The sequence below is a fragment of the Ornithorhynchus anatinus genome, chromosome 17 (assembly GCF_004115215.2).
Source record: "Ornithorhynchus anatinus isolate Pmale09 chromosome 17, mOrnAna1.pri.v4, whole genome shotgun sequence".
In the NCBI taxonomy this organism is placed as follows: domain Eukaryota; kingdom Metazoa; phylum Chordata; class Mammalia; order Monotremata; family Ornithorhynchidae; genus Ornithorhynchus; species Ornithorhynchus anatinus.
The window spans coordinates 4,700,217-4,728,215 of NC_041744.1; the positions used below are offsets into that span (position 1 = coordinate 4,700,217).

At 47.9% G+C, this 27,999-nt stretch overlaps 3 long non-coding RNA genes across 3 annotated transcripts; 2 read left to right on the top strand and 1 right to left on the bottom strand.

The window, feature by feature from the left end:
* Nucleotides 1-792: 792 nt before the first annotated feature.
* LOC114817821 lies at nucleotides 793-25,041 on the bottom strand. The gene is made up of 3 exons (XR_005661010.1): nucleotides 24,511-25,041; nucleotides 21,027-21,121; nucleotides 793-1,242 (listed from the first exon to the last, which is right to left on the bottom strand). It is a non-coding gene; the product is annotated as an uncharacterized LOC114817821 (long non-coding RNA).
* On the top strand, nucleotides 16,597-18,219 carry LOC103166397. Its single transcript, XR_003765677.2, has 2 exons — nucleotides 16,597-17,516; nucleotides 17,966-18,219. It is a non-coding gene; the product is annotated as an uncharacterized LOC103166397 (long non-coding RNA).
* Nucleotides 24,867-27,705, top strand: LOC114817822. The gene is made up of 3 exons (XR_003765678.2): nucleotides 24,867-25,049; nucleotides 26,194-26,406; nucleotides 27,445-27,705. It is a non-coding gene; the product is annotated as an uncharacterized LOC114817822 (long non-coding RNA).
* Nucleotides 27,706-27,999: the final 294 nt, after the last annotated feature.

Consider the following 27,999-nt stretch of genomic DNA (forward strand, 5'->3'; position numbering starts at 1 on the left):
TCACTTCCATTACCCCTAGTAATAACATTACCTATTGAGTAATAACTACGTGCCAAGCACTGTACTAAGCAGTGGGTCATAAAGGAAAGCAGGGATTGTACCATCGCCTCTGTTGTACTCTCCCAAGCACTTAGTACAGTCCTCTGCCTGCAGTAAGTGCTCAATAAATACCACTGATTGCTACAAGCTAAACGGTTTCCCACACTGTCGCTACTCCACTGGGGGCTCACAGTCTAAGGGAGAGGGAGAGCCGGTTTCTTAGCCTCATTTTACAGACGAGGTTACAGAAGCCCAGAGAGGCTAAATGACTTGCCTCAAGTCACACAGCCAGCCAGAGGCAGAGCTAGGACTCACACACAGGTCTTTCCAATCCTGTGCTTTTCCCACCAGTCCATGCTTTCCCCTCTGTAAGGATTCTGGTCATTAATTGGAGTCTTCTCCAAGCCACCCTTCTCATCTGTAAAAGCTGCTGCTTGCCTGGAGTATCTTTCCTGAGGATTTTATCTCCCATCCCTGGGCTCATCTGGGACATTTGCACCTCAGGAACCCTGCAGAAATCCAGCGTTTCTGGCAGCAGCAGCACTAATGGCTCAGGATCCTGTAGCTCTCACCTCTTTCCCTAAAACGACCCAGAGCAGGATTTGCTTTCTGATTAATGTGGCAAATTAATCCGACCCACGGTATAAAAGAAACAAAGTATTACTCTGGGTTCGTAGGGATTTCATACTAATACTTCCAAGGAGAGTCTATGAATAGCGCAGTATTAACCCACGATACTGAATCTTACCTTATCCAAAGCAGTTATTTTCTTAATAAGGTGCCCCTCCTTTGGCTTCAATTTCCCTTCGCAAGTTGATTTCCCTGAGGTGGGGAAATGCAGTACTTTCAGAGAACTTGCCTCTCGTGACATCGGAAAGAGAAACCTTTTCTTCCTGGAAGATATTCCTCTTTGAAGTTTCCGGCTGTTAGAAGTCAGCTCAGATAACGCAAGCAAAGGTTCACGGTCTTAGAACAAGATGACTTGGGAAAACAAGGTATTTAGGAAGGAGTCCGGATTCAGAGATCTTTCGTCTGGTTCTGGTGCAAATGAACTGCACGTGCTTCATGGTTGAAACATGTTCCCAAGGAGGAGGAGGAGGAGTGTCAAGTGGGGCGACTTTTGTGACCCCAGTTCTCTGGGCCTCCTATTAATGCCCTCGGTTCATATTCTCACTCGTTGGTGAACAACAGCAGCAGCAGGAGCTGAAAAAGACGAGAAAATGATTCTGACAGTTTATGTATTCTTCCAGAGTGGAGGGAGAGAGAGGAGAGAGACAGAGGAGAAAGAGAAGAGAAGAGAGAAAGAGGAAGAGAGGGAGAAGTGGAATCAATCAGTGCTATTTATTGAGCACTTACTACATGCAGAGCACTGTACTAAGCACTTAGAAGAGTACAGTACAGCAGAAATAATAGACCCGTTCCCGGCCCATAAGGAGCTCACAGTCCAGAGGAAGGAGAGGAGGAGGGAGAAGGAAGGGAGGAAATGATAATGGTATTTATTAAGCCCTTACTAAGTGCCCAAGCATTGGAGTAGATGAAAGATAATCCAGTGTTATTCATTCATTCATTCAATAGTATTTATTGAGCGCTTACTAGGTGCAGAGCACTGTACTAAGCGCTTGGAATGAACAAGTCGGCAACAGATAGAGACGGCCCCTGCCCTTTGACGGGCTCACGGTCTAATCGGGGGAGACGGACAGACAAAAACAATAGAAATAAATAGTTATCTGGGGCTCACAGTCTAAGGGAGAGAAAGAACAGTTATTAAATCCTGTTTTATATCAGGCTTCAATTATTTCAGCTGGAGTAGAGAGATAACCCCAGCCCCATACCTCTCTCAAAAAGATTCGAGTCGTGGTGATAGTAATAATTACTATTTTTTTTACTGTGGCATTTTCGAAGTGCTCACTATGTAGCGAGCATTATACTAAGCGTCGGGATAGATTCATTCAATACTATTTATTGAGTGCTTCCTGCAAAGCACCGTACTAAGCGCTTGGGAGAGTACAATATCACAATAGACACATTTTCTGCCCACAACGAGCTGACGGTCTAGAGCGACACAAGGTAATCGGACCGGACACAGTCCCCGAAAACCCACCGAATGTCATAGGCTGTACCAAGCGCCGGGGAAATACAAAACAGAGAAATGGCATCTTCCCTGCTCACAAGGAGCTTATACTCCATCATCCCTCTAGGAGGATTCCCTCAGAGAGAACCATCAGAAAATCAAAATGCGCTTCTATCTAAAAATTTAGCTATGGCAGCTCGTCTCTATTAATTGCTAATAAATCCACAGAGAGGAGGGACCCTCTCTCCCCGCCTCAGGCCGGGGGTCCAGGGTCGGGAAGAGGGTGCGATTCTGGGTCTCAGCTGCAGTGTCTCCTAGAGTCCAAAGACGCTCAGCTTGGTCCTCTAAACTGTAAGCTCGTTGTGGGCAGGGAAAGTATCCTCCAGCTGGGTTACACTGTCCTCTCCCAAGTGCACTGGTCTGCACACAGTAAGGGCTCGATAAATACAACCGATTGATCGATCTGAGTCGGGGAATTCTGAAAGAAGTCCTCGCGTTCCAAGAACCCGGGAGAGTACGGTTTATCAGATCTCTTTCCCTCCTCCATCCAAGTTTGAAAGTCACGCATTTCGGCTCGCACGTCTCTCTCACTTTGGTGGCCTTGAGCGACATTCGGCTTCCTCGTAATAATTAAGTTAATTTTAGTCCTCAGTATAATAAGCAACCATTTCATTTCATTTCCTCTCTCCATTATGGGAGACAATCTGCTAGATTAATCTCTTCTAGAGTACAAGAGTGAAGAGATAAGTATAATTCATGGCTCCTTTCTGAATGGAGGTTGATTATTAATAGGTATACTACCTAGATGGTCTCCTAATCTCCCCTTGTTAAGCATCTTATCTTCGTTTACCTGTTCATTCCCTGTAATGGCTACCAACACCTCCCAAGCCCCCCTAACCCCTCACATGCTTGGAGTCGTGACATGTACCTTACATTTCAATATTTTGTCATTTATCCAGACTTTTCTGATCTGAGCTAGTATGTCATTTGACCACCACATCACCCTCCTCTCTCACCTCCCTGACTCCATCCTCCCCCCACTCTCCGCTCCTTCTTCAGTCTATTCCCTGTGTCGTTTTTTTCTAAAAAATCATTCCCTCCTCGTCTCCCCTCTCTCCCCATCTGTTATCGGCTGTCTTTAACCTGAAAAGATGTTCCCTTGCCTGCTCTGGTGTACGTGAGGGTCTTAATGGAGGGAAACAATTCTCCGAGAACTCTAGACTACTGTTTCCAAAAATCCATAGAGGCAGGTTGCAAAGCACAGGGTATGTGAGGCAAATTGTTCCCTATTAGGGGAAGGAACAGATCACAGAGAATTGGAAACACTCAGATCTTCCCCTCAGAAGAAAGAGCTGCATGTCCCGGTAGATAGAGCCCGGGCCTGGGAGTCAGAGGACCTGCGTTCTAATCCCCGTTCCGCCAGTTGTCTGCTGTGTGACCCCGGGCAAGTCACTTGGCTTCTCTGTACCTCAGTTACCTCAACTGTAAAATGGGGGTTAAAAATGTGAGCCCCACATGGGACTTGGACTGTGACCAACTCGATTAGCTTGTATCAACCCCAGCGCTCAGTACAGTGTATGGCACATGGGAAGTACTTAACTAATACCATTTTTAAAAAACGGCGGAGTTAAAGGGTAAAACAGATATCGTTACGGGGGCGGTTGGCAAGGCACGAGATTCCACAGTAAACCACAATTTCACTTCTCGAACGATCGCATCTGCTTAATAGGTGCCTACCAGCCAGCTCCACAACTCCTCCACTTGCCTTCTGAGGGACAGTAAAGAATTTAATAGTAGTTTTAAACATTCTTAATTAGGCAGTGAATCACTCAACGTTTGAATGTTTTCATTAGTTAATAGTTCCGGTTTGGTTGTAATTATCAACTTTTATTGGAAGTTCTAAATCTTTTTTTTTTTTTCCTGGCAAGGAGGTAGGATCTGGGAGACCTTTTCTCCGACTTGCAGAGTAGAAAAGTGATTTTAAAAAGGTGAAAGAGGCCCTTTAAATTTGATAGCATGATTAGCTGGGCAGAGAATGTTATTCCTACCTTATCTCACTCCTCTGTGATAACTCAGAAAAACAATAAATGTCTTCTTACAGCAGGCTGACATTCAATATTGAAATTGCTCTCCTAATCTTTATGTGATTGCTTTCTCGGTGATAGAAATAGTGCCTCTTGGAGAGTATTTATTGTCTAGTTCTTTCCAAAGTTTTGACTTTATGTAACAGTTTGATATACATCAAATCCTTTACAGATTTAATAAACTCTTCTGGTCAGTCCTCCGTTGTAAACACAGTGAGATTTATGGTCATCTTAGTGGAAATCCCTTTTTCCTTGAAAATGTCTACTTCCAGATATCAAAAGATAAGAAAGGAAGCATTTATCATTTGGGAAATCTTGCCCCATGTCTGTCAAGTATTAGTCAGAAAGTATTGATAGTTAAAAGCTTGAAACATGACTCACGGTTGATTGTATAAATGCTAAGACTGGAGTCGAGGCGCAGTAAAAAAAATGCCTCCGTTTCCCCCATCTCGAAACCTATTTGAGTTGACAATTAATCACGGCAGCAAGTGGGAGAGCAGAGCTGACCAAATCTTACCTGAAAACTGAACATCACCAGGGCTCAAATAAAAGCTTACATTAAGAAAGGAAAATTAAAATTTACTCTTATTCGGCTAGGGCTATTTAGGATCCCGTGAGCTGAAATGCTGGTTAAATGAGGGATCAAGCCGTAACTTTACGGGCTTAATGGGCTAGAACTTTTTCTTGCTTTTGTTTATGTATCGGGATTGCTCTTTTCTAATTAGTTTTATTTCCTCTCTTTAGAGTTTCTTAGGAGGGACCAAAAGATTAGGAATTGTGCCCATCAACTGTATTGTGCCCATCAACTAGTTCAGGGCTCTAGGCACATTAAACCCTCAGTAAATATCACTGAGCGACTGATCGACTGATTGGCAAGAGTGACGATCTGCGAGTTGGAATCCCAACTCTCCTAGCTCTCCGAAAAAGACCTTGGAGCTTCCATTCAAGGTGGAAAAGAGGCAAAATGGCAGCTCTCAGGCCCGCTGTGGCTATCAAGCCCGCTTTCCTCTCAGTTTCCTAAAGTCTTCCTCTAGCCCACTCGGAACAGAAAACTGACCCCTCTGAATAAATAATCTGGAAGCAGCTGGAAGCTGTGGGCTGGAATCCGTCTACCCACCCGGCATCTAGTATAGTGTTCTGCCCATAAATACCATTCATTTATTGATTAATTGATTCTCCTTCATCATCCACCATGTGCAGTGTCCACTGTATGCATTCAAGGCTGTGTCAGACCAATCCCGTTCACCTGTTCCTTGTTTCTGGTGCTAGACTGTAAATTCCTTGTGGGCTGGGAAAGTGTCCGTTATATCGTGATTTTGTACAAGCTCTTAGTACAGTGCTCTGCACGCAGTAAGCGCTCCATAAATAAAATCGATCGATGGATCAATTAGAGAAGCAGTGTGCCTTGGTGGAAAGAGCATGGGCGTGGGAGTCAGAGGTCGTGGCTTCTAATTCATTCATTCATTCAATAGTACTTCTTGAGCGCTTACTATGTGCAGAGCACTGTACTAAGCGCTTGGAATGGACGAAGCGGTAACAGATAGAGACGGTCCCTGCCCTTTGCCGGGCTTACGGTCTAATCGGGGGGGGGGGACGGGCAGACACGAACAATGGCAATAAATAGAGTCAAGGGGAAGAACATCTCATGAAAACAATAGCAAATAAATAGAATCAGGGCGATGCACATCTCAGTAAACAAAATAAATAGGGTGATGAAGATATATACAGGTGAGCGGACAAGTACACGGGAGAGGGGGAGGAGCAGAGGGAAAGGGGGGAGAAGAGGGTATGTGACTTTGGGCAAGTCACATAACTTCTCTGTGCCTCAGTTACCTCATCTGTAAAATGGGGATTCAGGCTCTGAGCCCAATTCGCGACAACTTGATTACCTTGTATCTACCTCAACATTTAGAACAGTGCTTGGCACATAGTAAGCACCTAACAAATACCATTATTACTATTATTATTAACAATAATAATAATAATTAGCACCACTGCCTGGCAAGTTAGGGTGTTAGGGGACCACCAGCTATCCTGGGAACTCAAACAAACAAACCACAGTTGAATCACCTCTGCCTCCAAGTTGTTTCCCTCCTGGCAAGCTGCAGAGAGAGGCTGGCAGAGTTTAACGGATGTGTTGTTTTAAACTTTACCGTCACCATCTGTTCTGCCCCTAGTTAGAAATGCAAAAAAAAAAAAAAAAAGCACATTTTTCCCCTTGCAGCACTACAGAATCATCTAAATGCACATCATCAGTCTCCCAACACTGCTGCTTGTGTCATTGATCCTGTCTTCATTTAGCCCAGACGGATCAATCAATGGCATTTATTGGGAGCTTAGCGCGTGCAGAGCACTGTATTAAGCACTTGGGAGAGTATGATACCACAGAGTAGGTAGACATTCTCTGTCTACGGGGAGTTCACAGCCTAGAGGGGGAGGCAGGGAAGTTATAATCTAACAGGATGAATTTATCCTCATAAAAAAGGCAAAATTCAGTGTCCTAGACGCATTGATACAAGTTGCCCGATAACAGAAAAATCAGAATATTAGACTCAAACACCTGCCGCCAGTTGCTTTTAAGGCAATGGTACAAAATCGTTTATGATGTCGCGACCTGTCAGAACTGGTTTTCCTTCCTGCCTTGAGGGCTGGCATTCATTGTATTTTTGAGTTCTTTTTAATGCAGGCTAAGGATTGTGGAGACAAGTCACCTGCCACGTTAATGAATCGGGGCAGAGTTTTTCATTCTTGTAATGTGACAGAAATTGAAAATCATTACCTCAGTCCCCTACCCTGTTATTCGGTTGGACGTGACCTTCAGCCAGAGATAATAGGAGGGAGGTTCTTAAGAAAATGACAGAGAAACCGGGATCTCTTAGATGGAGAGTAAAAATGAAAGGAGGAAAGAAAAGACTCTCCCTTAGGGGTCTTAGGCTGGATTTTTTCTGTGGTCAATCTTCACATTTTCTTTTTCAATTGAAACTTGTCGGGCACTTGCTACATGTCAAGCACCGTACTGAGCTCTGGGGTAGGTAAAGGATAATCAGATTGGACACAGTCCCTGTTCCACGTAGGGCTCACAGTCTTAATCCCCATTTTACAGATAAATTAACTGAAACACAGAGAAGTCCCCGCTCTACCACTTGCCAGCTGGGTGACTTCGGACAAGTTACTTAATTTCTCTGAGCCTCTGTTTCCTCCTCTGTAAAATGGAGATGAAATGGCCTGTTCTCCCACCCCTTTTGGCTCCCTGATCATCTTGAATCTACCCCAATGGTCAGTGTAGTGCTTGGCATATAATGTTGGTATTTGTTAAGCACTTACTATGTGCCGAGCACTGTTCTAAGCACTGGGATAGACATAGGGGAATCGGGTTGTCCCACGTGGGGCTCACAGTCTTAATCCCCATTTTACAGATGAGGGAACTGAGGCACAGAGAAGTTAAGTGACTTGCCCAGAGTCACACAGCCGACAAGTGGCAGAGCTGGGATTCGAACTCATGAGCCCTGACTCCAAAGCCCCTGCTCTTTCCACTGAGCCACGAGCCACGCTAGGGCTTAACGAATACTATTGTTATTGTTAGCAGTAATCTGTTTATTGCTATATTGTACTCTCCCGAGCGCTTAGTGCAGTGCTCTGCACACATAAGTGCTCAATAAATATGATTGAATGAGCGAATGAATGAATAGTAGTAGTTAGTATTAATAGTACTAATCGTAGTAATCTCCTCATTCAGAGTCAACCCGATTCCCAGGAGACAGAGAATGTAAGAAATTAAACAAACTAGGAAAATACAACCTCACTAAGGTCCACGGAAAACGTGGAAGACGCAGACCGGCTGCTAGACGGATAGAGACCATAACGACGATAACCGAAGAATCATTAGAAAGGTCGCGGATTACGGCAGAGGACAGGACGTTCCGGTGGAAGTATATCAGTGGAATCGCTACGAATCGGAAACGACGCGACGGCACTTCATAATAATAAAATTTCAATCCATCGGTACTATTTATTGAGCACTCAACACTGTGCAGATCACACTAAGTGCTAGGGAGAGGAGAATAAATAAACGTAATCCCTCCCCTGGATGAGCTTACATTCTAGAAGGGCAGTTGGAACTAAAAGGCCGGATTTAAAGAGTGAAAGTAATAATAATAATAATAATGTTGGTATTTGTTAAGCGCTTACTATGTGCCGAGCACTGTTCTAAGCGCTGGGGTAGACATAGGGGAATCAGGTCGTCCCACGTGGGGCTCACAGTCTTAATCCCCATTTTACAGATGAGGGAACTGAGGCACAGAGAAGTTAAGTGACTTGCCCACAGTCACACAGCCGACAAGTGGCAGAGCTGGGATTCGAACGAATGAGCCCTGACTCCAAAGCCCGTGCTCTTTCCACTGAGCCACGCTGCTTCTCCATATTGTGGATATCCTGGACAGCTGGACCAGGTTTTTCAGGAGATTCTGTATGGAGAGAATCTCCCCTTTGCCCCTGCAGGGTTTCTTTGGGGTTCCCCCCACCCCCTCACCCACCACAAAGACCAGGGAAGCAAGGATGGATGATGGTGAGCCAAAAGAAGATTTCTGCATCAAATGACTTTTCCCCTACACGCCCCTGGGCCGTGAAGACCCGTGATGGGAGACGTTTTGAGGTGAGGCTGTTGGCATGAAGCACAGATTTTTCCAGAATTGGGCATGATGCAAAATGCCCCCTCTCCCACTGAAAATTCTCTTTTATCGCCCTCCCACGTCCTGGACCGGAGGCTTGGAGACTGAGCCTTCGGCCCAGGAACAGTTAGGTCCCTCTTAACCAGTATCCTGATTTTCTGCAAATCCAACAATCGCATGTTTTGCCCTCCTCTTCCATTCTTCTAGAATTGCACACTCTACGGTTGACTGAAGAGTAGAAAAAAAATTATACTACAATAGTTCGACCACATGTAACTACACTATTGGACTATACTCCGGGTGGAGAGGGTGACCTTGTTTTGTCTGTGTCTGCACACAGACTAACTGTGTGTCTCTGCGTTTGTCATCGCCTCAGATTTAGCATCCTGGCATCTTGTCTGACTCTGTCTGTCTCTTTAAGGGTAACTGGAGATTCAAACGACTCTCTTTTTCCTCCACTACTGATTCCTTGCTGCTGGTCTGTGCGGCCGCTCCCGGCCAAACCGGTATGTAAATCAAGCACTTTTCTTCTTTAGTCCTAAATCCTTTCGGTCTTGCAGAGAAGGCAGTGGGAGGAAGCGAGGAGGTGGGGTGGGGGTGAAGGGAGAGGATAAACGATGTCTGAAAGAATGAGGCGATCGATTAATCAGTTAATGAGGCAGGTCCTGCTTTCATTTTAAGGCAGGATTTTGCCCTTGATTTGGTAATTGCTAGCCCTCTGGAGGGGTTGCTAGGCTGTGGACTGAGTGGGGTCTGCGCATCTCCCCTGAATTCATGTTCAGGTTCGTGGAGATCCACTCCGAGTCAACTCTTGGTTTGGTCATGGACTACTCAGGGTTACCAAGCTCTTCCACACCCCTTCCCCTTAAATATTTTCCTACTCACCAGACAGTGGATTAGGGAAGGGAGAGGGAATAATAATAAATAATAATAAAAATAATAAATGCGGTATTTGTTTAACGCTTATTTTGTGTCATGCACAGGTTAGACCAAAGCCAATCAGGTGAGACACAGTCCCTGTCCCACAGGGGGCTCACAGCCAAAGGGCGAAAGAGAACACGTATTTGAATCCCTATTTGATACATTAGAAAACCAAGGCCCAGAGAGGGAAAGTGACTTGCTCAAGGTCACACAGCGGGTAAATGGCAGAGCCACGATTAGCAGCCAAGTCCTCTGACTTCCATGCCCAGGTTCTTTCCACTAGACCGTGCTGCTTCTCAATCCATTTTGCTATTTGAGAGACAAATCTGGTGAAGTATTTCTGGAGGGGAGGCTTGACCAGGAGTTATGATGAGAACTGTTGGGTTTTTCTGAGAATTTCATTTATCCTCACTCTCCCGGCCTCCTGGACCCTGGATAATTGAGATAAATCGACGGTATTTACTGAGCGCTTACTGCGTGCAAAGCACCATACTCAGCGCTTGGGAGAGCTCAGTTGGAAAGAGTAGTAGCAGTAATGGTATTTATTAAGCTCTTACTGTAGGCAGAGCACTGTGCTAAGCACTGGGGCTCCCTGTCCATTTACAGACTAGAGGGGGAGACAGCAGCAACATCATCATAATAATAGTAATGATAAATGTGCTATCTGTTACGCGCTTACTACGTGTCGACCACTGAGCTAAACGCTGAGGCAGATACGACCTTATCAGACAAATCCCTGTCGGACATGGGGCTCAAAGTCTAAGTGGGAGGGAGAACAGGTCTTGAATTCCCATTTTACAGATGAGGAAACTGAGACACAGGAAAGTGAAGTGACTTACCTAAGGTCACACAGTCAAAAGGCAGAGCTAGGAGTAGAACCTCTAACTCCCAATCCTGTGCCCAATCCATTAGACCGTGCCGCTTCTAATCGCCGATGGGTACGTACTTAAGCGCTGGGGAGCACGGAGGAGGGGTGAATATCAAAGCGCTTAAGGAAAACAGTGTCTGAGGGCACAGGTGACGCAGAAGGGAAGGTTAAAACGGGGAAACGAGGGCTTAGTCCGGGAAGGCTCCTTGGAAGAGGTGTGATTTTCCGAGGGTTTTGAAGGAGGGGAGGGGGGTGATCTGTCAGAGAGGAAGGGAGAAGCAAGAGAAGCAGCCTGGCTCAGTGGAAAGAGCATGGGCTTTGGAGTCAGGGCTCATGAGTTCGAATCCCAGCTCTGCCACCTGTCGGCTGTGTGACTGTGGGCAAGTCACTTAACTTCTCTGTGCCTCAGTTCCCTCATCTGTAAAATGGGGATTAAGACTGTGAGCCCCACGAGGGACAACCTGATTCCCCTATGTCTACCCCAGCGCTTAGAACAGTGCTCGGCACATAGTAAGCGCTTAACAAATACCAACATTATTATTAAGGGAGAGGGGGTCCCGGGCCAGAGAGAGGATGTGGGCGAGGGATCGGGAGAGAGAAAGATGAGCTCGAGGTACAGAGAGGAGACCGGCATCAGAGGAGAGAAGTAGGAGATCGGCAAGTTGAGGACCGCCTTGAAGCCGACGGTAAAGGGTTTCTGTTTGAGCGTCTCCGCTTCGTTCATTCATCCGTTCAATGGTATTTATTGAGCGCTCCCTACGTGCAGAGCACCCAACTGAGCGCTTGGAACGGACAGATCGGTAACGGACAGAGACAATCCCTGCCCTTTGAGGGGCTCAGGGTCTAATCGGGGGAGACGGACAGGCAAGAACAGTAGCAGTAAATAGAATCAAGGGGATGAACATCTCGTTAAGACAATAGCAAATAAATAGAATCAAGGTGATGTACCTCTCATTAACAAAATAAATAGGGTAATGAAAATATATACAGTTGAGCGGACGAGTACGGTGCTGAGGGGAGGGGAAGGGAGAGGGGGAGGAGCAGAGGGAAACCTTATCCCCAGTGATTTGGATGCGCTGCCCTTTGTGTCTCCTGCCATCCGTGGTGGGGAAGGGGAGTTGTGTCTTTGATTACAGGTATTATAGTCATTGACAAGGTATGTGTCCTTTCTATTTAAAAACAAACAAAAAAATGAGATTCAAATAAGCCCAGTGGCTCTCACGCTTGATGTGCTGAAGATCTGGGGAAAAATGTTGCGCCCCATTCATTAACTGTGAGCCCCGCCGTTGGGTAGGGATGGTCTCTACCTCTTGCCGAATTGTATTTTCCAAGCACTTAGTACGGTGCTCTGCACACAGTAAGCACTCGATAAATACGATCGAATGAATGAATTAACTCTGAGAAGCCTACATTCCACATGTTTTGGCTGCTGCTTCTATTTCTAGCTGACCGGCTGCAGATAGCTTTCTGCAAGACTGCCTCACGAAACCATATTGATTTACACAGCAAAGCCTCTCTTTATGGCAGAGAAGCCTGGGATACGTAATCTTTTCATCAGGAGCTTAAGGCTCTATTTTTCTTCTTTCTCTTTTCTTTTTTTTTAAACCTTAAGACTTCCGAGGCGGAACGATTCGCTTCCTGGATACCCAAAACGTTACCAAATCCAAATTGAAGAGAAGCAGCACGGCCCAGTGGAAAGGGCGTGGGCCTGGGAGTCAGAGGACCTGGGTTCTAATTCTGTCTCTGCCACATACCTGCTGGGTAACCTTGGGCAGGTCAATTAACTTCTCTGGGCCTCCGTTCCCTTATCTGCAAAAGGCAGATTCAATACCTTTCCTTCCTCCTAATTAAACTGAGAGCCCCATGCGGCACCTGATTAACTTGTATCTACCCCGGCCCTTGGCAAATAGTAAGCGCTTAACAAATCCCGCGATTATTATTATTATTACAAGCAAATACAGCTTCTCAGTCAATCAATGGTATCTGTTGAGTGCTTACTGTGTGCAGAGCACTCTACTAAGCGCTGGGGAGAGAACAATGCAACAGAGTTGGTAGATGCATTCCTTGCCCACAAGGAGCTAATAGTCTACATTAATATAAACAAATGAATTGCGGTAATATACATAAGCTGTGCGGGGCTGAAGTTGGGGCGAATATCGGGTACTTAAATCGTACCGATCTAATCAATCAACAGTATTTATTGAGCGCTTACTTTGTGCGGATCTCTGTACTAAGCACTCGGGAGAGTACGACGCAATAATTTAACCAATACATTCCCTGCCCACAACTAACCTACCATCTAGAGGGCGAGACAGACAATATAAATAAATAAATTACAGATATGTGCATCAAGTGCTGTAGAGCTGGGAGGGGGATGAATAAAGGAAGCAAGTCAAGGGGAAGCAGAAAGGAGTGGGAGAAGAGGAAAGGAGAAATTAAGGAAGGCTTCTTGGAGGAGATGGGCCTTCAACAAGGTTTTGAAGGGGGAAGAGTCATTGTCTGTCAGATAGGTTCGGGACGGGTCACCGGGGCAGGACGGCCCGCCCCCGAAAAACCCTACCTGCCCCATACCCCCCCTCCCCACCCCACCCTCCATCCTTCCACGACCGGCGGACCCGAGGCGACGGAAGGAAGGAAGGGAGGAAAGGGAGAGAAGAGAAGGAAGGACAGCAGGGAGTTGGAGGTGGGAGTGAGGGGGAAGGCTCGGTAGCAATCTAAACTCATAATAGACCCAGAAAGAAAAGGAAGTAGGGGAAAAGAGGGCTAGGCCAGTTTCCCCATCACCTCCGCTTTTTTTTTTTTTCCTTAATCCTTCTCCCGGAACAGGAACAGAGAGGTTATTCTAACTCCGCGGTGACCAGCGGCTCTTTCGAGGCCTGGCGTTTTCGCATCCCTTTGAAGAAACCAACTGGTCGTCCTGGTTTCCTGACACTAAACCAATGACAGAGGACTCTACGCTACAATTGTCGTGCTTCGCTGCAATATCACATCTCGCTGCGAAGCGGAATAGGGTCGTTCACTGCCAGATCACAGTCCACTGAGATTTGGCTCCTCCCTGAAACATCACCTCTGATTCCGATCCGCTTCTCCAATGCAATATCACATTCCACTGCAATATGGCACCTCCTACCGTATCACATCCTTCTACGATGCGATCTGCCCTGAAATATCATCCTCCACTGCAACTGATTCTCCACCGCAGTATCACACCCCACTGAAACATTGCTCCTCACTGCAATATCACACCCTGCTGCAATATGACTCCCTTTGAACTATCACACTCTGCTGCAGTTTGACTCTCCACTGGACTATCACACTCCACTGCCATATCACACCTTGCCGCGATATCACACACTGGGGTCAGTTTGACTCTTCACTGCAGCGTCCCCTACGGCAAAATATTTCAACCTCACTGGCTAATGGAGAGCCCAGAGAAGAGTGGCGTTCAGCACAGATTGGCCCTAGAGAGCATTAAGATGTCGCGACCGCTCTTTGCCGATTCAAAGCAGTAGATGTCCTATATGATATGTGTGAGCACGGGTTCCGAGACACTGTACTGATGGGATGACTTCATGCGGAATCTCTCGTAGAAGACGGCAGATCCTAATAACACTAATGGGAAACCTCATTTTACAGATGAAGAAACTGAGGCACGGAGAGGTTAAATAATAATAATGTTGGTATTTGTTAAGCGCTTACTACGTGCCGGGCACTGCTCTAAGCGCTGGGGGAGATACAGGGTAATCAGGTTGTCCCACGTGAGGCTCACGGTTAACCCCCATTTTACAGATGAGGTAACTGAGGCACAGAGAAGTGAAGTGACTTGCCCACAGTCACCTAGCTGACAAGTGGCAGAGGCGGGATTCGAACTCATGACCTGACTCCCAAGCCCGTGCTCTTTCCACTGAGCCACGCTGAACATGCCTGAGGTCACACACCAGGCAAGGGGTAGAACAAGTAGTAAAACCCAAGTCATCTGGAAGCAGCATGGCTCAGTGGAAAGAGTCTGGGCTTCGGAGTCAGGGGTCACGGGTTCGACTCCCGGATCTGCCACTTGTCAGCTGTGTGACTGTGGGCGAGTCACTTCACTTCTCTGGGCCTCAGTTCCCTCAGCTGTAAAATGGGGGTGAAGACTGTGAGCCTCACGTGGGACAACCTCATTCCCCTGTATCTCCCCCAGCGCTTAGAACAGTGCTCTGCACATAGTAAGCGCTTAACAAATACCAATATTATTATTATTATTATTATCTGACTCCAAGGTCCATGTTCTTTCCACTAGGCCAAGCTGTTTTCCTCCCTTCCTCTTTCTTCTCCAGCCCTCCCGCCTCTCCCTCCTCCATTTTCAGGAATTATTTTCATCAGCCTCTCCCTCCCCCCTGAACCCCCTCCCTGCGTCTCTGTCTTGACCCCAAAAACCAAAAACCATTCAGCAACCCACAGGCAAATCTGCTGCTAGGAATGCTGCCCACACGAAGGACAACGAAACATATGAAAGAAAACTCTCTCATTACCCAGTGGTCGTATTACTCCCCACCAGCATTTAGTACAGTGCCTGGCACAAAGTAAGCGCTTAACCAATACCACGATTATTAAATAGAACGATTAGGAAAAGGAGTTGGTGCTGGGGTGCTGGGGTATAATTTGTTGTACGAATGGCCGTAGATGTGTTGAGCCATCTCGTCACCGTTTGGATGGAGTGGAAATGAAGAACCTCTTCCACGCTCTCCATTAAAAAGTGTGAGGCGTGCAGGCAAAGGGCAGAGCTGGGAGTAGAACTCAGGTCCAGTGCTCTTTCCTTTAGGCCACGCTGCTCTCGCTGGCTCCTGACTTGCAAGTAATTTTCACCACCAAAACAACACTCTAAAATAAAAAACTGTGAATATTCGAACGACTCCACTAAATAAGCAACTCGGTCAGGGTGGTTATTTATTGCTATTTACGATGACAGATTATCTTTTTGATTTCTCCCAACACATTTCTCCTGAGGAAATTAGATACAGTACTTACTTTAAGCTGTGCCAGGGAGAAAATGTTTCTATAAATACTTAACAACTTGTCTGGGGAGATTACAAATATTGGCATGTCCTTCACAATGTCATGTCGGTTATTGAAGTCGTTGTAAAAGTCAGCCTGGTTTATCTCCCCGTCCCCGTGCGGTAGCTCGGTGCTTGCAAAGCAAGGGGACAGGGAATCTTTTCCATGTGCCGAGGTGTCAGAGTTCAAGCTGCGAATGAAGCAGCATGGCCCAGTGGAAAGAGCACGGGCCTGTAAGTCAGAGGACCTGGGTTCTAATCCTGGCCCTGCCAATTGCTTGCTGTGTGACTCTGGGTAGATCATTTCACTTCTCAGTGCCTCAGTGGCCGCATCTGTAAAATGAGGCCTGAATATCTATTCTCCTTCCTACTTGGACTGTGAGCCCCAGGGGGGACAGGGACTGTGTCCTACCTGCTGGATTTGTATCTACCAATGCTAAGAACAGCGCTTGGCACACAGTAAGCACTGAGCAAATACCATAAAGAAAGAAAACCAGGGAACATAGAGCGGACCAGCAAGTCGACGACTCTCTCGGCTCGACTGGAGAGTGAGTGTTCAGACCCGGAGCCGTGTTGGCTTTTCAACTCGCAGAGTTTTGATTTCATAACAACGATATTTCTGATATTTATTAAGAACTCCGAATAATAGTAATGATAATAACTGTGGGATTTAAGTGCTTGCTATGTGCCAAGCACTGTACTAAGCACTGGGATAGATACAGGATAATCAGGTCCTATATGAGGCTCACAGTCTTCTCACTATGTGCCAACCGTTGATGAGGCTCAATGCCTAAGTGGGAGGGAGTAGGATATAATCCCCGTTTTATAGATGAGGAAACTGAGGAACAGAGAATTGACTTGCCCGAGGAAACACAGAGGGCAGATGGCAGAGTGGGTTTAGAACTCAGGTCTTCTGACTGCCAGGCCTGTGCTCTTTCTATTGGGCCAAGCCGCTTCCCCTCTGGGAACCTCTAATGTCTTCTGTCCCAGCTGACGCGTTCCCTTTCCCTTTCAGTCCCTTCAGGCCTCCTCTTCATCGGAAGAGAGGAAGACAAGGACTTCTCCAAGGGAGAAGATGGAGAAGGGGCCGCAGCCAGGTTTTAGCCACGCGGAGTTCTCGGGAGCAGTTCAGAACCACAGGTGGCTATGCCATAAAAGTTATCGGGGTAGTAGCCTCGTAGACGACGGAGCTGGAATCCCTGCCTGCCTGTCGGAGTCTCTGACTAGACCTGAGAGTTTTCCAGTCAGGACTAGAGGTATCCAAGATGGCGGCTTGCCCACCTGTTTCCTCTTTGCCGCCTGACTTCTGACAATCCTCTTCTGCCCTGAAATCCCCCACCTGCTCTCCTGGGCTTTTCATTCTGATAATTTGGGAGGACAAGGCTTAAATTTCAGGGGGCTGCCAGGAATGGGATCCCCGCATCCCCTGGGTTTGAGTCTGTCACCGGAGAAGCGGAGCCAGCTCACGACGGAGCCGCAGAGTCAGCCAGACGTCCGAAGCCGTCTCTGGAAGCCGAGTCGCGGAGGGAAACGTTCGCTTGCGTGCAGTGTGAAAGGACCTGTTAATCACTCCTGACTCTTTTCAGTCATTCCCACCCTCGGGCGTCAAAACCCTGGTGTCTGCTTCATCTTCTCACTCAAGGGATGATGGCACGGTTCATTTTTAAGACTTGCAAAGCGACTCGATGCGAGTTCACGGATGTGTTAGAGAATTATTCCCTGCCCGCAGCCTCGAGCCATCTGCCTTTGCTCGTCCCAGGCCCACGGGGACCAGCCACCCCAATTCTAAGCAAGACGGGGGGAAGGCCCCCGGCTGAAGATGGCAGTTGACAGGTGATGTGACACCTCCTGGGACACTGGCTGGGTCCGACCTGATTAACTTGTACTACCCCAATGCTTAGAACGGTGCTTGGTACACAGTAAGCGCTTAACGAGTACCATAATTATTACCGGTGGTACCCTCAGAGGACGACGCTACCTACCCAAAAGGACCTTGGTCGTCAAACTAGCGTTTCCATGCGACTCCGTGCATAAATCGGCTTTGTATTTCTTTAGCTGCTAGCCAATCCAAGGCCGCAGGACTACCCACCCCATCTGAAAGCTATTCCTGTTCTGGCCCTTCCACCCCCCCCCCCCCCCCCCGCCCACCCCCTCCGGTTATATTTAGCCGCAAATGAAACCGTCACGTGCAATGTCACAGGGTCCATTTCAGCCAACTGATGTGCAAGCAGTTTTTTTTATTAGACAGATGATAAAAACTTTTTAATTTTTGCTATTTGCAGGGCCCAAGGAGAAAGCCACCCTAACGTTGATGCCCGATGACAGTTAGTCAATGAAGAGAAGTGAAAAAAAACCCGGGTGGTACTGTCTACCTGTCGGAGCTCACCAGCACTAAATTACAGAATTAATAGGCTTTTAGAAGAGACTGACACATAGTTACTGTGAAAAAGACAATTAAATGTAGAAAGCCACTTTTCTCACTGCATTTAATTTTAACTGGAGGCTCTGAGACTCAATAAATCTTTTCCTTATTTCTCTCTACTTTTCCACAGATATTAAACCCTTAAGAGGAGCTCCAAGAAAGATTTCTGGCATAAGAAATGCCCCTTTCTCCTCTCCACCTCCTTCCTCTCCAGAAGGGTGGGGTTTATCTTCTTCCTATTTTTGAATCGGGTTTTTTTTCTCCCCATAAGAGGGTGGAAGTGTTTTTCCACCCAGAATTTAATGCGGTCGTTCCTTTGGTCCCTGATGGGAGACGCCATTAGAAATACCACTTTAAGAAAGGGAGATTGCAGGGTGAGAAGCGATTTGCAATCTGCTTCAGACCGTTAGCAAAACGGTATTGTGAAGGAGACCCGGAAATGGAAGGAAATAAAGATTGCAGTGCTCAGCGAAGACTGACATCTGTAGCTTAGCCCTTCTGGAAACGTCGCATTCTGGGGATTCTGCCAACCGGAGCGTCAGAAATGGTTTTTGTACCTGAAAGGGTGGTTCTGACCTACAGGGAGATTATCCAGGCCAATAGGGAGAATTTCCTTCAGTCTTTGCTGGTCACGGGAAGAGGGGAAAGATCCAGGAGACACCAGTGGATTTCCGAACTCTGCATCACCGGACGCTGTGGCTCCGATCACTCGATCGTATTTATTGAGCGCTTACTGTGTGAAGAGCACTGTACTAAGCGCTCGGAAGAGTACAGTATAACAGAGCTGATAGAAATACTCCCTGCCCACAGTGAATTTACATGCTAGAGATGGCCGGGACTCAGGAAACTTGCCAATGGCGGCCCTCAGGAGGAATCCCACCCCACGCCCCTCTCCCATTTCAGCGGGGAGGAGCGAGAGACATGAATTTATGGCCCCACCCATTACCTGCCATTTTCTAGAGGCTTTGGCAGGCCGTGACTTCGGAATATTTCTCAATCCCATCTCACCTTGCTCCTATGGGTCAATGTGGGGGGAACTGAATTTAACGGCTGCAAGAGGGGTAAGCTAGGGGCAGACACTTTGGGAGAGATTTAGAACTCGGACCTCTTCCGAGGCAAGGTTGCCCCCGCCTTCGCCTGTGACAACAGGGCAGGAACTTCAGGACAAACTGGCTGTGCCAGGAGAGATCCCAAGAGCATCCCTGGCCCAGCTCCTGATGCCAAGACCATGGGCATTCGAGCCCCGCTTAGCTGCTCTGGGGAGGCAGCGTGGCACGATGGAAGAGCCGTGGACCAGAAAGCAGGAGGCCCCGGGTTCAAGCCTCGGCTCTGACATCCGTTCCCTGTGTGGCCCTGGGCAAGCCACTTAACCTCCCCATGCCTCGGTTTCTCCAGCTGTAAACTGGAGATAATAATATTTGAACCTACCTCGCAGGGGTGATGCGAGGAATAAATAACTAGCTAATGTAGGGTGCTTTAATAAAAGCACCATTTAGAATCACAGGTATTGTTATAAGCGTTCAGTACTGTGATCTGCACAGAGTAAGCGCTCAAAAAATATGGCTGAATGAATGAATGAATGACTGCTCCCAACAAGAGAGCACTGAACTCTCTTAAACCAGCCAACTGGGGGACTTGGACATGTTCCTGAAGGATTCTGCGCTCTGCACTCTGGCCAGTTTGCAATGATCCTGGGGGGAATCAAATTAAACATCACCTACACCAGTTCCTTGCCTCGCTGGGAAATTATTCGATGGTTAATAATAGTCCAACCCGATTTGCTTGTAAGAACAATAAGAATAATAATAATTGTGGTATTCGTTAAGAGCTTCGTGTGTGCTAAACACTGTACTAACCACCCGGGTCTTCTGACTCCCAGATTGGCAACTCCACTGTTGTAGTGTACTCTCCCAAGCACCTTAGTTCAGCGCTCTGCACATAGTAAGCACTCAATAAATACAATCGATTGATTGATTAGGCCCTGGTTTCTCTGAGCCACGTCTGACCCGAATAGCTCTGAAACACTCCTTCCTGATGCCCAGGAAAAGGGCAATGGCTACTTTACTCCACGGCCTCTCCCAGAGATACCAAGATGAATAAACTGGCAGAGAAGGAGTCCGAGCTTCTCTGGAAAGAAGGAACCTATCCCCGCTCTGAGCTAAAAACAGTCCTCTGCACTATAAGCTCCCTGAGGGCAGGAATGCGTCTGTTTACAATTATATTGTACTCTCCCTAGCGCTTAGTACAGTGCTCTGCACAAGGTGAGCGCTCAGTAAATCCAGCTGACCGGTGACCGACTGACTCGGAAAACAAAATTTGAAGATTCTTGGGGCCTGAGGCCCTTCCCCCTCTAGCCCGGCCTCCATCTTCTCCCCTACCCACCGTAGCAGAATTCACTTCCCTCCACCCATCGGAGAACGAACACCAATCAATACGACTCTAATTCCCCCTTCCTCGGTGGGCTGCAAATTAGCCATGTCGAGCACAAAAACAATTAGATTCCAGGGGAAGATTGAGCTCTTCAGACTCCGATTATTGGATTAATTCTCTCCGGGCAAGACTGGAAATGGGCCACGTGGTGAGTCGTTTAATTCTGGCCAGGGAGTCTCAGAAGAGAGGCCCGAGGGCCTTGAAGAGGCTCTGCCTTGGAAGGGAAACGTTAGTCATCCCTCACCTTCTAAAGAGTGGAAAATTAGGAGGGGGAGACAGGGGCGGAACAGGGATTTTAAGCAGGGTGGAGGAACAAGCTCCAGAGGGTTGACAGGCCAGAAAGCTGCCATTTTGGGTCTTTTCGGATCGGACTAGAAACTTGGGTCTCGTCAGGGAGCTGCGATGAGCAAGACGGAGAGACAAGCTCTGGTGCGATGGAGAAATTCAGACCCATCAGTGGAACTGCAGAAGTCTCCACACGTGTGACTCACCCGATTCAGTACCGGCTCTCCCTCTATCTCCACAGAAACACGTTGGAGCATTCAAATATGGCCACTCGCTTCTCCCTGCGCGTCTGCCGTGGCTACTGGAATTCACGGTGTCCGAGAGCCAGAGCAGAGAGGAGGAGAACATGATAATCACAGTTAACTGTTCTGTGTCCGTTTATTGTTATATTGTATTCTCCCAAGTGCTGCGTACAGTGCTTTGCACACAGTAAGCGCTCAATAAATAGGATTGAATGAATGAATGGAGTGAATGAATGAGCCTCCATTTCCTCGTTTATTAAATGGATATTCAATATCTGTTCTCCCTACTACAAAGACTGTGAGCCTCAAACGGGTCAGGGACTCGGTCCGGCCTTTTTTTTTTTCTCTGATGGTCTTTGTCAAGCACTTACTATGTACCAGGCACTGTACTAAGCACCGGGGTAGATGCAAGCTAATCAGGTTGGGCACGGTCCATGTCTTATATGGGGCTTACGGTCTCAATCCCCATTTTACAGATGATTAGAACAGTGTGAGGCATATAGTGAGTGCTTAATAAAGACCATTAAAGAAAAATAAAAGAACATGACACCCAATCTCTTCTGCTTCCTCTTTTCTCGGAAATAGATTTATGACAAAAATCAGTTCACTGCTCGAATCCTATCTATATGCATAGGAAAATGGTCGGCTGCATAACCTTGGGGGAAAAAAAAGATAAATAAAGAAGTCTCGAGAGGCCCATGCTAAAAGCCAGGAAGGATTAAAACATACGTTGCAACACACCGATCCGTGACAGCATCCCGCCGCGGAGAGAAATCTCCCCCATTTTCAGACCCGGGGATATTTTCACGAAGTCACCGTGGGCCTCACCTGTAGAAGCCTGTAGAGAAGCAGCGTGGCCTAGTGGACAGAGCGTGGGCCTGGGAGTCAGGAGGACCTGGGTTCTAATCCTGGTCCCACCCCTTATACGCTGTGTCACCTCAGGCAACTCACTTTACTTCACCGGGCCTCACTTCTCTCATCTGTAAAATGGGGGTTAAGACTATGAGCCCCATGTGGGACATGGACTGTGTCCAACTTGATCGGCTTGTATCTACCCAGCGCTTAGTATGTTGCCTATTAAATACCATAAAAAACCCCTTTCCTTAACTCCCTTTGACATACTCCATTAATATCCAGTTTACTCGTATTTGTTCAATGTTTTCTATAGTGATAATAATTGTGGCACTTGTTGAGTGCTCACCACGTGCCAAGCGCTGTACTAAACACCAGGGTAGGTACAAGACAATCAGATCGGACACAGTCCCCGTCCCACATGGGGCTCACGGTCTGAAGGAGAAGGGAACCAGGTATTGAATCCCCATTTCAGAGATGAGGAAACTGAGACACAGAGAAGCTAAGTGACTTACCCAGGGTCACACGACAGGCCGTTGGATGAGCTGGGTTTCACATCCGGGTCCTCTGCTGGGCCTGCCCTTGTTCTCACTACCGGGCCACAGAAAATCAGGTTCTGTTTGCATGGTTTGTCCAGATCGAAGGTGATGTTGCGGGTGGATCTGGACATTCTATACCCGAGAGTCCATTTTCCAGCTGGTCCATCCCCAGTCTGGAAGAGGTGAGGAAACCGAGTCACAAAGGTGTTGCGATCTGCCCGAGGTTCCAGAGAATCACTGGGGCTTGGGTGACCAGTCTCCCGGTTTTATCCCGGACAGAAGAGACCAAATAGGTGGAACCTAAAACCACATAAAGTTAAGAGGGAGAGAACAAATGTCCCTGGAGGAGGATTGAGATCCTTCTGTGTTGCCAAAGCTGGGACCAGAATTCCTGTTCCGCTCACTCCCCCCGAACCACGAGGAGATATCCTGAGCCCCTTGGATCCCTGTTATGTACTTTCCCTCTTTCTCCTTTCCCTCCAAACCTGCAGGATTCACTTATCCCAGAGGCCCTTGGATCTCGGTTTGTTTCGAACCGCGAAGCTGTAGGGGTTTTTTGAGCCTCTCCGGGCAATCCGTCAGGGGTTGCTAGTTTAAAACCGCTTTAGGGAGACAGCGTGGCCTAGTGGAGAGAGCAGAGGCCCGGGCGTCAGGAGAACCTGGATTCTAATCTCAGCTCTGCCAGTTGTCTCCTGCATCACCTTGGGCAAGTCACTTCACGGCTCTATGCCTCGGTTTCCCCATTAATACTCTCAGCCCCATGCGGGACATGAACTGTGTCCAACCTGATTAGCTTATAGCTCACCCCAGTGCTTAGCGGCAGGCCTGGCACACGCTCAACCAACACCATAAAAAAATCATCCGAGATACAGCATGGCCCAGCGGAAAGAGCACAGCCCCGGAAGTCAGAGGACCGAGCTTTAATCCCGGCTCTGTCGACTGCTTGCTGTGTGACCTCGGGCAAGTCACTTCCCTTCCCTGTGCCTTAGTTTCCTCAACTGTAAAATGGGGATTCAATACCTGTTCTCCCTCCTACTTAGACTGTTGGCCCCACGCACGACAGGGACTGGGTCCGACCTACTAGACTTGTACCTTCCCCAGTGCTTGGAACAGAGTTCGACACATAATCGATACTTATAACAGATACCGTAAAAAAGAAAAAAAAACCTCACCTGCCCTTTGGAATATCCGAATTTCCTTCGAGGAAACTGTGGCTTTGCTCTCAGAGCGTCTACTGTGTGCAGAACACTGTACTGAGCACCTATTAGGTGCAGCTAACTGCACCCAGTAGCTGTGCCCACAGCCCTGTACTGAACACCTGCTATATGAAGAGCACTGTACTGAGGGTTTAGCGTGTGCAGAGGACTGTACTGAGTGTTTACTGGGGGCAGAAGACTATACTGAGTACCTCCTTTGTGAAAAACATGGCACTACAGGATGAGCACCTACAGGATGCAGCATTCTGCACGAGTATCCGTGTCCACAGCCCTGTGCTAATCACCTACTGTACGAAGACCACCGTCCTGAGCGCCTCCTCTGTGCGGAGCGCCGTCTCGAGCACCTCTCTGTGCCGGGTACTGTACTGGGCGCCTACTAGAGAAGCAGCGTGGCTCGCTGGAAAGAGCCCGGGCCTGGGAGTCAGAGGTCATGGGTTCGAATCCCAGCTCTGCCACTCGTCAGCTGTGTGACTGTGGGCGAGTCACTTCACTTCTCTGGGCCTCAGTGACCTCATCTGGAAAACGGGGATTCACTGTGGGCCTCACGTGGGACAACCTGATTACCCCGTATCTACCCCGGCGCTTAGAACGGTGCTCGGCACGTAGTAAGCGCTTAACAAATGCCGACATTATTATTATTACCCTGTGCAGAATTCGGCATCGCGCACTTGTGTCCTCTGTACTGAGCACCTACTGAGAAAAGCGTTAGACTAGGTTCTTGGGAACCTACCACAGAAATAAGAGAAGCTGATCCTTACCCTCAAGGAGCAAACAAACGAGTATACAAACCTCCTGGGGAGTCGGTGATTTACGCGCAACTCAGAGGACTGTTTTTCTTACCTGTCTTTGAGCTCGGTAGTGAGGAATCTCTTTTCCCCTCCTCCGGGCCCCCCTCCAAAGGAGGTGGGGATTCTCCTAAAGCCATTTATTAACAGATCAGACCCGGAGGACCCCACATATCGTTCTCAGGAAACTCGGAGCCCTCTGGACACAGAGCGATGCCGTCGCCACAGAAACGTTCCGTTGCCTCGCCAAAATTCCGCACGGAGGTGCACGGCTCGCGCCTTTCCAACGAAGCATCGGGGATTGTTCTCCACCGTTGGGTTGGCATTAATTATTCTTAAAATAAAGTGTTACCATGCAACATTAATTCAGAGGAAGAAACTGTAAATTCCATACCATTCTCTGAGGCTTGTTTTCACAATGAATTAATGGCGCTTAATTTAACACTGCATCAACAAACCGTACCGCCAAAGGAATACCAAATAGATGTTGCCTCTAAGCTCTCGTCTCATTGGATGCCAGCCTGGGGTCTGATTCGAAGTGAGACAGCACTTCTCTTTCCCTAAACTGTAAATTCGCCCAAGGAGCATAAATCGGTAAGGAGCCCTGCCGCTCTCTTTCTTCCCGGCAGACGCCGGTGACGTGTTCTACAGCCCAGATGGGGTCCTTCTCCTAAACGGTACCCGAGGAAATGCCTCTGCCACACGTGGAAATGGATGAGCGGCTTTTAGAAATTCCCCGGGAAGTCTCCCGAATGAATAAATCTATCGCCCGTTCCCCTTACTTCAGGAAAGCCTGTAGGGTTCTGCCATGATTTGAATTTTGCTGTTTTCCCCCTCTCCCCCGCCCCCAGAAGGAATATTCAAAGCTCTCCAATCTTCTGTCTCTGAGAGGGAATGAGCTCCGGGCTGTAGGTGGCCCAGCCTAGGTAGGAGGGGAGGCAACGTGGGGAGGAAATGCTGAGAGGCAGCATTTCCTAGTGGATAGAGAATGGGCCTGGGAGTCGGAAGGACCCCTGTTTTAATCCTGGTTCTGCCACTTGTCTGCTGAGTGACGTTGGGCAAGTCGCTTCACTTCTCTGGGCCTCGGTGACCTCATCTGTAAAATGGGGATCAACACCGTGAGCCCCACGTGGGACGTGGACCCTGTCCGACCTGATTAGCTCGAATTTTAGTACAGTGCCCAGCACGTAGTAAGTGTAAACAGATGCCATAAAAGAGAGAGCGAGAGAGGTGTCTTGACCTCTGTTTGGTTGTTACCCATTGAAATCACGGTGTTTTCCTTCTTCCCCTCTCCTGTGCCAACTCACTGTAACCGTAATAATAATAATGGTGGAATTGGCTATGAGCTCTTCCTATGAGCCAAGTACTGTGCTAAGGGCTGAAGTAGACACAATAAAATCAGGTCAGATACAGTCCCAGTCTCACATGAGACCGACAGCCTTAGGAGGATTGACGCTCAGAACAGTGCTGGGCGCATAGTAAGCGCTCAACGAATCCCATCTAAAACAAATGGATATCAAATCCCCATTTTATTAATGAAGAAACTGCGGCACGCACAAGTGAAGTGACTTGCCCAGGGTCACACGGCAGACACGTGGTGGACTCGGCACTAGGACCCAGACCCTTCTGACACTCGGACCCCGGCTGGATCCACTAGGCAACCCTGCTCCACTCTGAAGAGAAGCATTCAGAGTACATAATTACAGGTTCATCTTTTTCTTTTTTTTATTCCCCTAAGATGTTTTTGTAGAGATGCTTGCTAAATCCTCCACTCTCTAAAGAAGATGGCAACAGCTGTGACCTCTTGAAGTCTTCAGGGAATCATTCCCGTCGCATTCTGGGGCAGGTGGCTTTCATTTGCACAGGTGTATGCTTGTTTTAAAGGCAGCCAGAGAAGGAGGGATAAATCGTTCCGTGGAGCTCCTTTGTCACCAAAACAGCTCTCAGAAAGGTGCGTGCGTTTCCTTGAGAAGAAGCTCTCAAAAATGACTCTTCTTCGTCGGAGGAGAAGAGAGTGAAAGCAGGGGAGGGGCTTAAACAGCTCCATCCCAGAGCGCTCACAATGAAATTAATAATAATAACAATGTTGGTATTGGTTAAGCGCTTACTATGTGCAGAGCACTGTCCTAAGCGCTGGGGTAGACACAGGGGGATCAGGTTGTCCCACGTGGGGCTGCCAGTCTTAATCCCCATTTTATAGACGAGGTAAGTGAGGCACAGAGAAGTGAAGTGACTCGCCCACCGTCACCCAGCTGACAAGTGGCGGAGTGGGGATTCGAACCGATGACCCCTGACTCCAAAGCCCGGGCCCTTTCCACTGAGCCACGCTGCTTCTCCAAAATTGCCGACGTGAACGCCAGATTTCTGCACCCCTAACTGCAGCAATTAGTTAATGGTATTTATTGAGCGCTTACTGAGTGCAGAGCACTCTACTAAGCGCTTGGGAGGGTACCATAAAGCGATATAATAATACAACAGGCAGGGAGCTGCAGGGGATGTTAATAACAACTGGGGTATTTGTTTGAGCGCTTACTGTGTAGGGAGCACTGTGCTCAGCGCCGAGGTAGAGACAAGATAATCAGGTTGGAGACAATCCCTGTCCCACCAGAGGCTCACAGTCTAAGCAGGCCCGAGAAAAGATCTTTAATACCTATTTTATGAGGACGGGGAGACCCGTGAGAAGCAGCAAGGCCTAGTGGTTCAAGCACAGGCCAGGGAGTCAGAAGGACCTGGGTTCTAATCCCAACTCTGCCACCTGTCTGCTGTGTGACCTCAGGCAAGTCACTGAACTTCTCGGCGCCTCAGCTGCCTCATCTGTAAAATGGGGATTAAGACTGTGAGCCCCACGTGGGACATGGACTGTGTCCAACCCGATTAGCTCGTCAACACCCCAGAGTTTAGTACACAGTGCCTGGAACATAGTAGGCACTTAATGAATACCATAAAAAAAAAAAAATACCTCAGCCTCATCATGAAACGATTTCCACAGCACCAGCCCGGGCCTCTGCTCCTCCACACAGATGGTGGCGTGTTCAAATCAAGGCCACCGCAGTAAAATCAACGTGAACAACCCCCAGAGAGCCTCTCGGCAAATGAATAAGCTTTTCAGATTTGTGTTTAATATACCAGCCAGGCTCCTTTTCTCCGGGAGGCAATTCGACTGCTTCGCTCGGGACGGTGGAATTGCTTATTGATTTGGTAACGATTCTGCGTCAGAGGCTCTTTCTTCGCCTTGTTGTTCACCTCTCTGGATGGGCTTTGAGTTTGTTTTCTGTAAAACTTAATAAAATATTAAGGAAAAACAAGGAATCGATGGACCGTCAGGATGCATAAGGCCTGTCCTGGGAGTTTGCCCTGGATCCAATTTTACGGGTAGGTAACATCGGCGATAGAGCCACGTGGAACTGAGCTGCTCCATAATCCAATCGTGAACAGAAGGGGAGCAGCGATGCCTGGTGGAAAAGAGTTCGAGTCTGGGAGTCAGAGGACCTGGGTTCTAATTCCAGCTCGGCACTTGCCTGCCGTGTGACCTCGGGCGAGTCAT